General features: G+C 47.7%; 1 long non-coding RNA gene across 3 annotated transcripts; it reads right to left on the reverse strand.

Annotated features, from left to right (window-relative positions):
- Positions 1-230: 230 nt before the first annotated feature.
- Positions 231-9,564, reverse strand: LOC109568066 (uncharacterized). Of its 3 annotated transcripts, none has more exons than XR_011570085.1 (3): positions 1,952-9,564; positions 866-926; positions 231-713 (listed from the first exon to the last, which is right to left on the reverse strand). It is a non-coding gene; the product is annotated as an uncharacterized lncRNA (long non-coding RNA). The 3 variants fall into 3 exon arrangements; XR_011570084.1 differs by having other exon boundaries at positions 231-765; XR_011570083.1 differs by having other exon boundaries at positions 231-926.
- Between the last annotated feature and the right edge of the window lie 661 nt (positions 9,565-10,225).

A 10,225-nucleotide genomic window follows, 5' to 3' on the forward strand; every position in this document is an offset into this window, starting at 1 on the left:
TGTATTTGTCATCAGTATATCTGTATTTGCTGTTACCCACACTACATCTTAGGCTCTGACAGCAAGGACTCTGCTGCTTTATCTTCAGTGTCTAGAACAGTGCTGAATAGGCACTTCATAAATACTTGCTGAAGGAATAATGAACCATCACAACCCCTCAGAGGCGGGTACTATTACCCCTTCCCCTCCCCAAACACAAAGATAAAGAAGTCAGTCTCAGGCCTGGGGTCTGAAATTGAAAAGGTTTATGGCAAAGCTCCAATACTTCAGCCACCTGATGAGAACAGTCAACTCATTGGAAAAGACCCTGATTCTGGGAAAGACTGAAGGTAAAAGGAAAAGAGGGCAACAGAGGATGAGATGGTTGGACGGCATCACCGACTGAATGGCCATGAAGTTGGGCAAACTCTGGGAAATGGTGAGGGACAGAGACCTGGCATGCTGCAGTCCATGGGATCGCAAAGAGTCGGACACGACTGAGTGAAGGAACAACAATAGGGCAAAGAAAAGATGTAGATACTGGTGTTCTTTAGATTACAGTCCTGGGGCACCCAGAGTCAGTGCTTTCAGGTTTGAAGCGGTGACTGTTCTCAGCTGTTGCTTTGGGTCTGGGCTCCAGGTGCCAGTATGAACCGGACTGCAGAGACAGGTATGGCTTCACGTCCTTCATGGACGCTGTTCAGTGTGGCCACATGGACGTGGCCAGACTGCTCCTCGAAAAGCACAAGATAGAGAAAAAGTTTGGTTCTGTCCCTTCGGTTATTCCTATAAGTTTTAGCCCAGGGGATAAACAGAAAGCATGGTGATTCAGATGGTGGGTTCAGATCTCAACTCTGCCACCTTCCCCGCTATAAGCCTGCTTTACCTCTTTAAGCATCAGTGTTTCCATGTGTAAAACAGACAAGTTTCACTTTTTCACAGGGTTACTGTAAGGATAAAACAATGTAATGTACAGAAAGCAGTTAGCAAAATGTCTTCAGCACCCACAGGCAACCAGCCCCTCACTCCAGGGCTGCAGAGGGAAGCCAATGAGTTCAGGGACACAGACTTTCCCCTCATGGCAAGGGGGTGAGACCCAGGATCTTCTGGCTCCCAGGAAGCATACTGGAAACCCTCAGTGTCAGTTTCCAACCAGAATGGAAGCTGTGTCAGCAGTTTTTCTTTCATTAATCTTTCTGATGCATCATGATATTTTCTACTTACACAGAGAATTCACAAAATTTTGAAAATGTCTTCTGTATCATTTAAAGTCTGTTTCTCATTTACTAACTTCTGTGTTTTAGACAAGTCTCTCAAATCCTGCCCAATTGATTCTATTTTTAAAACCATTTTTGACCAAATCAGGTTAAAGAAAAATGTTCAGACCCAGAATAGACAAAGTCATAGGAATGAATACAAGACTATGAAATCTGTGCAGCTGAAGGAACCAGAGTTTCTATCAGGGGCACCCGGCTCCCCTGTCTGTACTGCTGTGGGTGATGCCCTGAGCTGGGTCGTTCCCCACCCAGCCCTGCACCTGGCCTGCCAATTCAGGTGATGTCCTTCGGCCCTCCTGTTCCTGATGCTTTCAGTTCAATGAGCGATCACTCCCGCCTTCCGGAAGCTGGTTTCCTGTCACCTCCAACAACGTGCTTCCAGGCTTTGCTCTATTTCCTTTCCTGTCTCCATCAGGCCCTGACCTGTACGACCGACCTTCTGTCCCTGCTCCGTCCTGCACAGCCACGTCTCACCCACTCTCATCCCGCTGCCCCTGAACAATGAGTCCCTCCAGGGTCAGTCCCTCCTGACCCTCTGCTGCTGGCTGTACGTTTTTGCATGGACGTCCTAATCCGGCCCCACATCCAGCTCACTTAAAACCTAGCCTCCCTCTAATATCAAAAATTTAGACTTGGGCCCCAGATCGCGCCTTCATCCTCCCAAGCCCAGACTCCAGGGACACTGAGTGGCTCACCAGCTTTTTGCTCTGTTCCACCATGACTTGCTGCCCCTGGCTATTCTTGCACCAGATGGGCACGTGGTTGATCATCAGCTTCTCGTCAGCCGAGGTGAACAAGGCCTCGAGTGTTACACACGAGCGTGGCCCTAATGAAGCCGCCCTTCCCTTCAGCAAGGAGACAGTTGACCATGAAGGGCGTTGACTTGAAGAGATTCAGCTTCTTTCTCAACTGGTATCTGGAAGGCACATCCTGAGGGCACAGGGTGGGCCTTCCTGGCCACGTGGGACTTGTGTCCCCCAGGCCCTGCCCCCGTCTCTCTGATGACACCACCAGGTCCCTGGCAATGGCTCATCCAGGTAAGGAAAAAGGCTTAAAGGGCTGAGTGCTTCCAGGCCACGTGGGACTGGAAAGGGCTCCATTTGGCTTTCCAAAATACACATCTAATAACCCAGGAGACAAAGTGGCTCACAACAGACACCACTCTTCCACAGTGTAGACAGGACTCCAGTAGGCCCCAGGGGGACCTCAAAGCTCCCTGAAACCTTCTTATCCCAGGGGGACCTTGAAGCTCCCTGAAGCCTTCCTATCCCAGGGAACACAACTCAGAGGCCTCAGGAGCCTGGGTCTAGTGCCTCTTAGCCCTGTCCTTTCCCCTCCTGCTTCCAAGGACAGTCTGATCTGAATGCGTCAACCAGGCCATTGGTGCCCGGGACTGCAGACACATCGTCTGACCCGTGCCTAAACTCCAGACACACAAGCCTGCCTCCCTGGGTGACAATGTATCTCTCTGGGGTAAAAGTATAAATCACTAAATCTTTTGTTATATTCCCTGCCTATAAGGGAGATTAGGCACTAAGTTCTCTCCTGTGAAAAGCAGTGACCGGATGTGACGGTGACAGCGGCACCAGGAGCTCGACATGACTGCAGGCCACAGAGTGGAATGTCTTGCAGATGACGTGGCTTGGGGAGATGAGCTCCGGCTACCTGGTGATGTTCTTGTTGAAGGTCACGTGTGGAAATCTGCTCTGAGACCACTTCTCGGCATACGTGACCAGGGTGGAGGTCTTCCTGGTGCCTGGGGATGCCAAGAGGAAGGGGGTCACCTCTGACCAGGAAGACACACTCCCACGGTGCCCTAATCAGGATCTGCCCACGCTCATCTTGCTGCAGCCAGGCACCTGACAGCGGCACGCTCTTAGTACCGATGAGAACTAAATGCCAGGTGGTGAAGGGAGCAGCAGAGTGCAGGCAGAGCCACCTGGGTTGGGGTTGAGGCCCTGGCAGCTCCAACAAGGTGCCCCTTGACCTCCCTGGGCTTCAGTCTGCTCCTCAGCTGTGTGCCTGTAACACACAGGGAGGGAAAGCCATGTGAGCAAAGCTCAGACAAAGAATGACCAAGCACTTTAGGAGCCAGGCAACACAACTAGGTAACCCTGGCAGAACACTAGACATTCATCTGGGGATGCATGTGAAGGTGGGAGGCCCTTCTAAGCTTCACCGTACAGAAACCCAGGAGCTCCTGACACTGAACAAGAAAGTTACATGACCGGCCACCCCACAGCCATCCGTGTCTGAGCAGATGTGTTGATAGATAACAGGCCAGATCAACCCCCACCAGATAGGCCATCTGTCCATCCAGGGTGGATGCCCCCTGGAGTAGGAAGAAAAAGCAATTATTCCTTAACAACTGCTTTTTGGATGATTTAATTGCAGCAGTTCAATAATAGATTAAGGTAAAGACACTCCGGCAGGTGGTCGGAAGGGGGACGCAGTGACAAGAAATCTTCCAGGAATGGCAGCCCCTTACCTGCAAACATCATTATTTTCACCACCTGGAGAGGCCCCACTTTGTGTCTTAGGACCAGCTGTTTGTTCATGTGTCAGTTGGATGGTAGTTTTCTTGCTGTAATCATTACAGATTACATTACAGATTACAGATTACATAAAAAGCATTTCACCCAATTTCCCCTTCTGTTGAGCAGTCCCAACAGAGGATGGTCATCTAGCTTTTGAACACTGATCAGTAAGGATAGCTTTACAAGGCAGCCCGCTGTATTGGTAACAACTTGGGTTATTTGGAAGGACCAGAGAAATGAAGGGCTTCATGCTGACACACAGTGAGTTAAGGAGAAGCTGGAAATAGTCCCTCTGTGTTCTGCCCCCGTCTTCTTTTACAGAAGAGAAATTAGGGAAAGAGCAAGAAATTGAAAAGATCAGGTGATAAACTACCAAAATGAGGCTGGGGTTGCTCCTGGCTTCCAAGACAACATTTAAGAACCCCTGATGATGGATTCTACACGACGGGGGCAGAAAGCCCTTCATTTCTCTGGTCCTTCCAAATAACCCAAGTTGTTACCAGGACAGCAGGCTGCCTTGTAAAGCTATCCTTACTGATCAGTGTTCAAAAGCTAGATGACCATCCTCTGTTGGGACTGCTCAACAGAAGGGGAAATTGGGTGAAATGCTTTTTAAAATTCCTTCCAAATTAAAGAATCGGTGGCCTTTTATTTCTCTAAGGGACCAATGACAAAGATTAAGGCTTCAAAGCAGAGATTGAAGGAAGATTTTGAAAATAAACCTAAAATAACTTTTAGCCAAACTTGACCACCAAGACACAGTCTTCCAAAGAGAAAAGGTGACACCTCCCCAGCCCTCCCTACAGACTCTTCACGTACAGCAGGGGCAGTGTAGAGGTCAGACAGGTGTTGGCACACGCAGGCCTCTGCCTCGGCGAGGAGGGGGTGCTCCATCAGACTCCACAACGCCCACCCAGGGTCCACACTCAGGGAGCACTTAGTTGTGGCTGTGTAGCTGTAAGACATTCACAGCAGCGTCCGTGGTAAAGATGATCCATTAAATGCTGATATCTCAGAAAGGACTTCAGAAACCAACTTCCTCCTAGGAGACGGTGACTTATCAGATGAGGTTCAGCACATACAGGTCCGACTCCTCTATGCCATAGCTCAGCAGGATGCCGTGCACCCTGCTGATGGCTTGCTCTTCATTCATCAGGTATTGGCGACACAACTTTTTCCAAGGAATGAAAGAGATAGTTTAAGAAATCCAAAAGAGCATGGAGGCAATGGCTATTAGAGCACAGATCAAGCTGCAAACATACAGACAGTTGTTTAAAAAACAACTAGTCTAGTTGTTTAAAAAACAACTAGAGCCCACAACTCAAAAGCTGAAGGAAAGGGCAGAAACATTACACAAATTTTAGTTGGAAACTAGGAAAGGGGAGGGTTCATTTTTGGTTTCAACACCAACTTGTTACAGAATCTATGAAGAGCTAGTACTTCAATTTTCCTATCTGAAACAGTGTCCAGTTCCTGTTGGGACACTAATGACTCAGAGTTTCAAAGAGGATTAAACAACATGAGAGCTATGGCTATAATCAGATCAGTCGCTCAGTCGTGTCCGACTCTTTGTGACCCCATGAATTGCAGCACGCCAGGCCTCCCTGTCCATCCCCAACTCCCGGAGTTCACTGAGACTCACGTCCATTGAGTCAGTGATGCCATCCAGCCATCTCATCCTCTGTCGTCCCCTTCTCCTCCTGCCCCCAATCCCTCCCAGCATCAGAGTCTTTTCCAATGAGTCAGCTCTTCGCATGAGGTGGCCAAAGTACTGGAGTTTCAGCTTTAGCATCATTCCTTCCAAAGAAATCCCAGGGCTGATCTCCTTCAGAATGGACTGGTTGGATCTCCTTGCAGTCCCAGGGACTCTCAAGAGTCTTCTCCAACACCACAGTTCAAAAGCATCAATTCTTCAGCACTCAGCCTTCTTCACAGTCCAACTCTCACATCCATACATGACCACAGGAAAAACCATAGCCTTGACTAGACGAACCTTTGTTGGCAAATTAATGTCTCTGCTTTTGAACATGCTATCTAGGTTGGTCATAACTTTCCTTCCAAGGAGCAAGCGTCTTTTAATTTCATGGCTGCAGTCACCATCTGTAGTGATTTTGGAGCCCAGAAAAATATAGTCTGACACTGTTTCCACTGTTTCCCCATCTATTTCCCATGAAGTGATGGGACCGGATGCCATGATCTTCGTTTTCTGAATGTTGAGCTTTAAGCCAACTTGTTCACTCTCCACTTTCACTTTCATCAAGAGGCTTTTTAGTTCCTCTTCACTTTCTGCCATAAGGGTGGTGTCATCTGCATATCTGAGGTTATTGATATTTCTCCTGGCAATCTTGATTCCAGCTTGTGTTTCCTCCAGTCCAGCGTTTCTCATGATGTACTCTGCATATAAGTTAAATAAACAGGGTGACAATATACAGCCTTGATGAACTCCTTTTCCTATTTGGAACCAGTCTGTTGTTCCATGTCCAGTTCTAACTGTTGCTTCCTGACCTGCATACAGATTTCTCAAGAGGCAGGTCAGGTGGTCTGGTATTCCCATCTCTTTCAGAAGTTTCCACAGTTTATTGTGATCCACACAGTCAAAGGCTTTGGCATAGTCAATAAAGCAGAAATAGATAGCATTAAACAAAACACACTTTAAGTCAAAAATTTTAGAAGAGACAAGAAGATTATAAAATGATATAAGGATCAATTCACCAAGAAGATCTACCAATTATAAATATGCACATACCAAATAGCAGAGCTCCTAAATCTAGGAAGCAAACAATGACAGAACTGAAGAGAGAAACAGACAACAGGATAACAGGAGACTTCAATACTCCACTTTCAAGAATGGATAGAACAACACTAGATCAACTGGACCTAACAGACATATAATGAACACTCCACCCAACAATATATAATCTTTGCGAGTACACACAGAACATTCTCCAGGACAGATCACATGCAAGGCCACGAAAGAAATCTTAACACATTTTAAAACACTGAAATTATAGAAAGTAAGTTTTTCAATCACTAACAATGAAACAAGAAATCAGTAGTGGAAAGAAAACTGGAAAACTCACAAATATGTGAAAATTAAAAACAAAAACATTTTTTAAAGCAACCAATGAGTCAAAAGGAAATCACAAAGAAATTAGAAAATACCTTGAGACAAATAACACAGATACCAAAATGTATGGGATGAAATGCAAGCAATGCTAACAGTTAATAGCTATAAACACTTACATTAAAAAATAAGAAAGATCACAGGGACTTCCCTGGTGGTCCAGTGGCTAAGACTCCAAGCTTTCAATGAAGGGGGCCAAGGTTCAATCCCTGGTCAGGGAACTATATCCTATGTGCTGCAACTAAGACCCTGTACAGCCAAATCATAAATAAACAAACTTATTTTTAAAAAATAAGAAAGATCACACATCAGCAAGCTAACTTTACACCTAAAAGAACTAGAAAAAGAACAAACTAAACCCAAAGCTAGCAGAAGGGAGGAAATAATAAAGACTATCGAGCAGAAATAAATGAAATAGAGAATTTAAAAATATGGGGGAAAATTAATAAAACTAAGAGTTTTCTTTTTTTAAAACAAAGTTGACAACTCTTAGATATATCATGGAAAAAGGGAAGATCTGAATAACTAAAATCAGAAATGAAAAGGAAACGTTACAACTGATGTCACAGAAATAAGAAGGGTTGTAAGAATACTTCAAATAACTGCAGGTCAATCAAATGGATAACCTAGAAGAAATGAATAAATCCTTAGGAACACACAATCTACCAAGACTGAATCATGGAGATACAGAAAATCTGAACAGACCAATAATGAGTAAGGAGATTGAATCAGTCATTAAAAGCCTACCAAAAAGGAACAGTCCAGAAACATATTGCTTCACTGAAAAAGTCTACTGAACATTTAAAGAATATCAATCCCCCTCAAACTCTTCAAAAAAAAACTGAAGAGGAGGGAACACTTCCAGACTTATTCTGAGGCCAGCATAACCTTATACTGAAGCCAGACAAAGACACCACAAGAAATAAAATGAGAGCTGTGACAAGGTCACTGAAAGTAACTCCATCATGTCATTGCCAGCGATGATAAAGAGTACTGTTCTAACATTTCAGGAGGTAAAGATAAGCTGAGATATGTTCCCAAAATCTTCTCAAGCAGAGTGGAGGGAACCCTCACACATCCCCGTTTCCATCAGAGATCTCAATTAAGTGGGTAGATTTACTGACCCAAAACAAAGTTCACAACTAAAAACAGAACAATATTTCTCTGAAGGTAGGAGACAAGACCCCAAGCAAAGAATGGAGCAACCGCGATGTGAAATTTCCTCCAAAATGTGTTGGTTTTGGAAGAGAAATGTACTGAGCCTTGACATACCCATCTTGCCCTCAATCTCTAAGGTTTTAAACTTCAATACATTTGAAGAATGGGTTAAATTCTCCACCTCTGGCTTATTGCCAATGGCTGGTCTAAGGGACATACAAGTTAAGCAGAACATTCTCACAACCTTCAGGTTCCTGGAGACCTGAGCCTGGTAAGTATAATGACAAAGGGAAAAACAAGCTGTGGGCTAATGGTACTGGGAAATCCTTTCTGAGAGCACGGGGCTGCCCCCTGTGTCATCCTCAGAAGGTACTCCTGAGACTACACACAACATTCATTCAGTAATCACCTCCTATTAATATATGTAAAATACTGGGCCTCCCAGGTGGTCTGCCTGCCAGTGCAGGAGACAGTAGAGATGCGGGTTTGATCCCTGGGTGGGCAAGATCCCCTGGTGGAGGGCATGGTAACCCACTCCAGTATTCTTGCCTGGAGAATCCCATGAATAGAGGAGCCTGGCAAGCTATAGTCCTTAGGGTCGCAAAAAGTCAGACAGGACTGAAGCAACTTAACAACAAAATATCGTGAGATCCAATGGAGAATGCACAAACAGGACAACCAGCCCTCCAGCCATGCTCTAATAGCTCAAATGAAGGAGGAAGGCTCTCTCAAAGTCGTTCAGTCGTGTCGACTCTTTGAGATCCCATGGACTACACAGTCCGTGGAATTCTGCAGGCCAGAATACTGGAGTAGGTAGCCATTTCCTTCTCCAGGGGATCTTCCCAACCCAGGGATCGAACCCAGGTCTCCCATATTGCAGGCAGATTCTTTACCAGCTGAGCCACAAGGGAAGCCCAAGAATACTAGAATGGGTAGCCTATCCCTTCTCCAGGGGATCTTCCCAACCCAGGGGTCGAGCCGGGGTCTCCTGCATTGCAGGCAGATTCTTTACCAACTGAGCTGAGGGAAGCCCACAGAGGTATAAATCGCTATAGCGGCACAAGGAAGAGAGACAAGGTGACGTCCGTGGGATGGGGCAGAGGAATTACTCTGGGACTGGAGGCTGGAAGAGGTGAGACGTCCACAGAGACAAGAGGGGGCCCTTTGGGCTGGTTGGACGTGGGGTGCAGATCAGACCAAGCTAAGGAAGGTATCACACGGTCGACAGCCGGGAGGCAGCACATCGTTTGCTGTGGACAGAATACAGGGATGGACGGAAAGAATAAACAACACGCTGATACGCGCACAAAAAGGTCTCAGATGCTTCCAGGGGTTGGGATCTGATTCTGGAGGACAACGGGACACGAACATTTCTGAGGAAATATTTTCTGAGGGAAATTTCTGAGGAAAGGCCACCGTTAGGAGCACGCGTTAAGCGAGGCGACGCCGGGCACTTTTAGAGAGAACTTCAGAGAACAAGGAGCGCGCTCCCTACCAGCGGATCACTGACGACCCTCCTCCAGAGGGGCACACACGCTCAGGTTCCGGGAGAGGGCTTCCACCCGCAGGAAGGCAAAGATGTGAGCGAGCTGCGGGTGCGGCTCAGGGCAGGGCCCCAAGGAGCCCGCAGGGAGAGCTAGGAACGATGTCTGGACCAATGTCCTCCACCTCCTGGTCGGGAGCTCCAGGATGCGCGCAGCGCCGACGCACGCCGTCCTCCGGCCGCGCTTCCCCGGGCCGTGGGCACAACATGCGTCCCGGAGAAGAGCAAGCCCCTGAGGAGTCCGCCGACCGCCTTCACCAGCTCCGCCTCCGCCGCCACCGCCGCAGCCGCCCGGAGAAGAGCCTGCGGGCGACACTGATGGAACGCATCCCTGGCAAATCATAGCGCGCTTTCGGAGGGGGCTCGCTGACGGACTCCAGCGGCCAATCGAAATGCGCATCCTTACTCTCCCGCTAGCGGTCCTCGTCCAATCCGAGCTTCCGCTAGCGCGGAAGAGGCGAGCAGAAACTTTCCCAGCGTTCCTCGAGGCTCTGGGACCCGCGGAGGGGCCGCGGCCCGCTCGGGTGGGGGGGGGGTGGGGGGGGGGGGGGTCGAGGTGGTGGGGGGGGGGGGGGTCGAGGTTGTGGGCGGGGTTTCTTTGGGGGCG

Source organism: Bos indicus, chromosome 13 (assembly GCF_029378745.1).
Source record: "Bos indicus isolate NIAB-ARS_2022 breed Sahiwal x Tharparkar chromosome 13, NIAB-ARS_B.indTharparkar_mat_pri_1.0, whole genome shotgun sequence".
NCBI classification, from domain to species: Eukaryota; Metazoa; Chordata; class Mammalia; order Artiodactyla; family Bovidae; genus Bos; species Bos indicus.